This window comes from Mustela nigripes, chromosome 6 (assembly GCF_022355385.1).
Source record: "Mustela nigripes isolate SB6536 chromosome 6, MUSNIG.SB6536, whole genome shotgun sequence".
Lineage (NCBI taxonomy): Eukaryota > Metazoa > Chordata > Mammalia > Carnivora > Mustelidae > Mustela > Mustela nigripes.
The window spans coordinates 49,422,797-49,429,703 of NC_081562.1; positions in this window are offsets into that span (position 1 = coordinate 49,422,797).

Below are 6,907 nucleotides of genomic sequence, written 5' to 3' on the forward strand. Positions count from 1 at the left end.
TGGGAAGTATTTTGGTTTAGACAAAGGTCATAAGGATGAGGCCTTCTGATGGAATTAGTGCCCTTATGAAAAGAAACACCAAAGAGTTCTTTCTCTCTTTATTTCTGGGCCATGTGAGGACATGGAAAGAATGCAGCCATCTGCAAGCCAAGAAGAGCGCTCTCACCAGCACCCAATCATGCTGGCTCCCTAATCTGGGACTTCCAGCATCCCGAATTGGGGAAATAACTTTCTGTTGTTTTAAGCCAGCCCAGTCCATGGCATTTTGTTGTGGTAACCTGAGCTAACTAATACAAGTGTGTAGGTACCTGACACATTCAAGTGTACAGGTTTTTAAAGTCCTACCCATTACCCTCTCAAAGAATGAGAGTACGATGAAACATTGGAAATCATTGTTCCATGGGGGACTTTTTCTTCTCCTGCGTTGAATGCTGAATGGGTGACAGGGAGGAAGAGAGTCTTGGCAGAAAATAAGTTCATTCAACATTCATTTTAAAACAACCTTCTGCCAAGTAAATGTGGATCGTGCTTAAGTCATAGATTTGCCATGAACTGAGTTAAAGGACATAAAGAAAATAGAGCTGCACTTATTCAACCAGTTACTAATTTCTGAAATAGAATTCTCTGTCGAATGTCAAAGCTGCTATGTTAATAGTGGAGGAAAAGGGCAGCTGTGATTCGTGTTTCAGCAGAGACAGCTTTGCACACAAATAAAATGTGCCTGTTAGAGAACATTCGTTAATAATGAATTCATCTTAGATGCAAAAGGAAGTAAAGGCTGTATAAGATTGATCTTAAGAAGATTTATTTCTGATTGTTCGGAAACGATTCAACAGCTAGAGTTTTTCCAATGATCTACTCTCTTCTAAACAACTGCTGGAAGCTCTTGGTTAATTTTTAGTGGCATTCTAAATCAAACCTAATTGTTATTCCATGAAGGGATTATTCTTTAAGAGTTAGAAATACATTTGCAGCATATTAGAGAAAATTACAAAGATTATTTATATCACAAAGGTGCTTCTTTTGGAACATCTACCATTTCATTCATACTTTTGACTTTTATAATAATATTAACCATTGTGTGTCATTTTAATATAACACCTTCTGATATATATTTTTAAGAGGACTAGCCAGGATTTTCAGAAAACTGAAAATATAACTTTATAAATATAAAACTGGTTATCCGTTTTTATAGAAGAAAATTCTAGCATTAAGCAAATGCTACTTTTTGCTTTAAATATAGATGCTCTGCCAATGGGGTCTTATCCCATTGCTTAAAAAAATGTATTCTGCTCACTACCAGGTACAAGTTTTGACTTTTGAGAAATGGTGTGAAAGGGTAATTAAAGGGAAATCATGAGCCAACAACTTCAGAGATTAAAAAAGAAAGTACAGTAAAATGAAGCTGGAAAAATAATTTTAATGAAAATAAACTGAATGAAATAGTCCTGGGATTCTTTCAGCCGTGGATATTTATGCAATGAAATCAGTCCATTATTATTTATATTAATAGGTGAAGTGGTAGAATTATTGCATTCTAGAAAAAGCAACTGCTGGTTTTATAAAATACCTGCTTTTTATTAGGGTCCAAGTAAGGAAACTCACACTCTCTTTGCATTTCATGGAAACCTCCATAAAAAATTTGCATAATTTCCTAACAAGTGTGAGAGTTTTGTTATAATAGATGTAGTTGTTAACACTTAAAATGTGTCACAATCTAGAATTGGTTTAAAGGAAAATGTTTATTGATTGGGGCTAACTCTTGCTTTTAACAGTACGATAAAGGCTTAAAAATGGGAGAAACAGGAGAAAATACTCGCGGAAGATATATATACAAAGGATTTGTATTCTGAACTCATACAGCTCAAGAAGAAAACAGAAATTCCCATTTTAAAATGGACAAAGATTTGACCATCACAAAAGAAGCTACAGGATGACAAACACATGAGTTTGTGCTCAATATCATTAGCATCAAAGGACAAATTAAAGCGACAAAGAGACACCGCTACAGAGTTTTTAGAATATTAAAATCAAAGAGGTTGATCATACTAAGTATTGGTAAGGATATGGCACACTCATATACTGCTGCTGGAAATCAATTTGGCAGTTTCTCAAAATCTAAGCCTACATCTTCCATACATCCCAGCCACTCCATTCCTAGTTTCTACACAAAAGACAAATGATGTTAGTGTTCTCACCAGATCAATTCCTAGTAGAGCCAAACTGGAAACGACCCAAATGTCTGCCAACAGGTCAACAGATACACACTTTGTAATATATGTACATAATGAGATACTTCTTAGCAAAAGTGGGATGAGCTATTGATAAGCACACCAGCATGGATGAATTTCAAAAGCATCATCATGAGTGAAAGAAGTCAGAGGAAAAAAGAGTACAGATTCTGAGTCTATTTATATATAATTTTAGAAATTGCAAACTAATCTGTAAAGACACAAAGCAGATCAGTGGTTGCCAAGGGATGAGGGTGGAGGACAGATCGAGGCTCCAAGATAGGTTTGGAATTGATGGAAATGTTTATTTTCATTGTGTAATGACTTCAGGAGTGTATACATATGTCAACATTCATTAACCTGTACTCTTTAAATGCATGCTGTTTATTGGATGTCAATTATACCTCAATAAAGATGCCAAAATGATGATAAAAATAGAAGCCAAGTTACCTAAAAATAGACCACTTTTTAGAAATATAGTCAGAATAGAGTTAGTTTCTTTCATGGATTTTCCCCCAAAGAGAGCATTTGCTCTGAGGTAAAAGAATCAGGATGCCTGTGTGGCTCAGTCAGTTAAGTATTTGCCGTTGGTTCAGGTCATGATCCCAGAGCCCTGCATCAGGCTCCCTGCTGAGCCCAGGCTTCTCCCTCTGCCTGCTGGTCCACCTACTTGTGCTCAAAAGTTCTCTCTGTCTCTGACAAATAAATAAAATCTTTAAAGAAAGAAAGAACGAACGAACAAACTCAGTCACCACTGGAGAGCAAGAGATATTTACTACAAAGGATTTGTATAAAAAAGAGTATGTAATGACCATATACATGTTTACAGACTTGATAAGAATTTTTAGAAAGTAGTGATACTATGTTTATGACACTTAAAAATGTTGATGTGCTAATGCCTCATTTGAAATAACTTAGCATATATATTTATGAACTGTTAACGACAAACATAAATCCAATCATTTTGCCTGTGCTCTAGTCCTATATGTCCAACTGTTCTGGTACATTTCTGCTGAGATACTGCACAGCCACCTTAAACCCAATTTGCCATATCATATAGTGGGGTGATTCAGAATACAGGCTCTAACTCAGAGACCTGGGTTCAAACTCTGGCTATAACCCCTTATTCTGTGATCTTGGGCAACTTAGTATCCAGGGTCATACAAAGCTTAAACAAGATGAATATAAAATGCCTGTTACAGGGTGCCTGGATGGCTCAGTTGGTTAAGCAACTGCCTTTGGCTCAGGTCATGATCTTGAAGTCCCAGGATTGAGTCCCATATTGGGTTCCCTGCTCAGCAGGGAGTCTTCTTCTCCCGCTGATCTTCCTCCTTTGCATGCTCTCTCTCTCTCTCTCAAATAAATTAATTTAAAAAAATGAAAAATAAGATGCCAACTATAGCTACTTTATAAATATTAACTATTACTATTTAAAAACAAAATTTATTTTCTCCAAAAATTTAACCCTCTTCCCTATCACCATTTTTTAATTAATTTGAGAGAGAGAGAGAGAGAGAGCATGAGTGGGAAGGGTAGAGTGAGGGAGAAAGAATCTCAAGCAGACTCTGCACCAAGCACAGAGCCTAACATGGGGCTCAATCCTATGACCCTGAGACTGGGATGTGAGCTGAAACCAAGAGTTGGATGCTTAACCGACTATACCCAGGTGCCCCACCATATTTCTTTTTATTCTTTTTTTTTTTTTCTTATGTTATGTTAGTTACCATACCGTACATTGTTAGTTTTTGATGTAGTGTTCCATAATTCATTGTTTGCATATAATAAGCAGTGCTCCATGCAAACTGCCCTCCTTAATGCCCATCACTGGGATCACTCCCTCCCATCCCCTCCCCTCTAAAACCCTCAATTTGCTTCCCATAGTCTATAGTCTCTCATGGTTTTTCTCCCTCTCTGACTCCCCCCCCACCCTTCATTTTTCCCTTCCTTCTCCTAATGTCCTCCATACCATTCCTTATGTTCCACATATCTTCCTGGCTTATTTCACTTAGCATAATCCCCTCCAGTTCCATCTGTGTCAATGCAAATGGTTAGTATTCATTCTTTATGATGGCTGAGTAATAGTCCATTGCATATATATGGATCACATCTTCTTTATCCATTCATCTGTTCAAGGGCATCTCAGCTCCTTCCACAGTTTGGCTGTTGTGGACATTACTGTATTGAACATTGGGGTGCATGTGCCCCTTCTTTTCACTACATTTGTATCTTTGGGGTAAATACCCAGTAGTGTAGTTGCTGGGTCATAGGGTAGCTCCATTTTTAACTTTTTGAGGAAACTCCATACTGTTTTCCAAAGTGGCTGTACCAACTTGTATTCCCATCAATAGTGTAAGATGGTTCCCCTTTCTCCACATCCTCTCCAACACTTTTTGTTTCCTGCCTTGTCAATTTTGGCCATTCTAACTGGTTTAAGGTGGTATCTCAATGTCATTTTGATTTAAATTTCCCTGATGCTAATAATGTTGACCGTTTTTCATATGTCTGTTAGCCACTTGTAAGTCTTTTTTGGAGAAGTGTCTGTTCATATCGTCTGCCCATTTTTTGACTTATTATTTGTTTTTTAGGTGTTGAGTTTGAGAGGTTGTTTATAGATCTTGGATACTAGTCCTTTGTCTCTGATGACATTCACAAATATCTTCTCCCATTCCGAGAGTTGCCTCTTCGTTTTGTTGACTGTTTCCTTTGCTGTGCAGAAGATTTTTACCTTGAAGAAGTCCTAAAATTTCATTTTCACTATTGTTTCCCTTGACTTTGGAGACATGTCTTGAAAGAAGTTGCCATGGCTGATGTCAAAGAGGTTACTGCCTATGTTCTCCTCTAGGATTTTGATGGATTCCTGCCTCACGCTGAGGTCTTTCATCCACTTAGAGTTTATTTTTGTGTATGGTGTAAGAGAATGGTGAGGTTTCATTCTTCTCTGTGTGTGTGTGTGTGTGTGTGTGTGTGTGTGTATACACATACAGCTTTTCATAGCTCCCACAAATATCCATTAGCCTGAAAATCTTGGGAAAATATTTGAATTTTTTATTTCCTTCATTATCTATATCCACTTTAACACCAACTCTTCAAGAAAATATCACTTAGGTCTTTCCTTTCTAATAAGCTCTCAGTACACTTGGTCTCTCCAGGAATTCTTCAGCTCATTACTGTCTCATCTTTCAGTAAACCCTGGCCACACTAAATATTAGCTGGGTGATTTAGGCAAGTTGCTTAGCTTCAGTAAGCTTCAGTGTTCTCCACCGCACACTGGGGGTGGTAATATCGACCTCATAGAGTTAATGTGAGGATTAAACTATATAATGCACTAAAAATCCTTTTTACTGTGCCTGATGTAAGAGTAAATGCCTGCCAAAGGGGGTTACTTTTACCATTTCCTAGTTCTTTGATATTTATAACTTAAGAGCATTTTAGCTTTTTAAACTGTCACATCTCACTGTTCACTGTTCGCTGATCTTGCATCCACAAAGCCTCCAAACCCTTCCACACGTGTGCCGGGCTCTGGTTATTCCACGTACCTCCCTCCTCTACTGCCTAGAACCACTATTCTCAGCTGGCTCAACTTAGAATCAACCGAAATGCCCCTTAAAAAAATACCAATGCGCAGGCCACTCTAAGACCCGTTAAATCAAACTCTCCCCAGGTAATTCTAACCTGCAACTGCTGTTGAGGAGCACAACTTTGTTTTCCTGGTTTAGGTTTGGTTTTGTTGTTCACATTTTGCTTTGTTTTGTTTGGGATCTGTACAATTTTGCTTCTGTTTCTGAAGATGTTTTTGGGTCTTGATTTTACCTCTCGTTGCTCCTGAGTTTCTGCAAATTTAGGCATCGTGTCAGCCAGATCCTTAACCAAATCACTTGTAAAAATTAGAGAATAAGACAGTAACATTTTCCTGGAGAATTCACCATAACATGGCATCAATTCATTAGTCAGCACTTTGGGGAATATCATCAATCGAGTACCCCAGTTATGAACTTGCATAACTTCACTGATAATATTTCTTGATCTGCAAACATCACTCCTTCCAAATGTTTTACTTCTAAGGATACTATAAGAGAGCCTGTCAAAGGACTCTCTAAAATACAGATGTGTATTATGATCCTATCTAAAAATGATATGCGGTTTTTATCAGGCCTGATTTTTCTAGTAAACCTGTTCTCTTCCTGATCACAAGTCCTTTCTCAGTTCTTTTTTTTTTTTTTTAAGATTTTATTTATTGATTTGACAGAGATCACAAGTAGGCAGAGAGGCAGGAGGAAGCAGGCTGCCCACAGGGCAGAGAGCCCAATGTGGGGCTTGATCTGAGGACCCCAGGATCATGACTTGAGCCAAAGGCAGAGGCTTTAACCCACTGAGCCACCCAGGTGCCCCTCCTTTCTCGGTTCTTAAAGATTCAATAATTCATCCTAGAGTCTCATTGGAAGTCCTAGCAAGTTCTCAGTCTGATAGTTGGCAGCATCTTTTTTTTTTCTTTTTTCTTTTTTTTTAAAGATTTTATTTATTTATTTGACAGAGATCACAAGTAGGCAGAGAGGCAGGCAGAGAGAGAGAGAGAGGGAAGCAGGCTTCCTGCGGAGCAGAGAGCCCGATGCGGGGCTCGATCCCAGGACCCTGAGATCATGACCCGAGCCGAAGGCAGCAGCCCAAACCACTGAGCC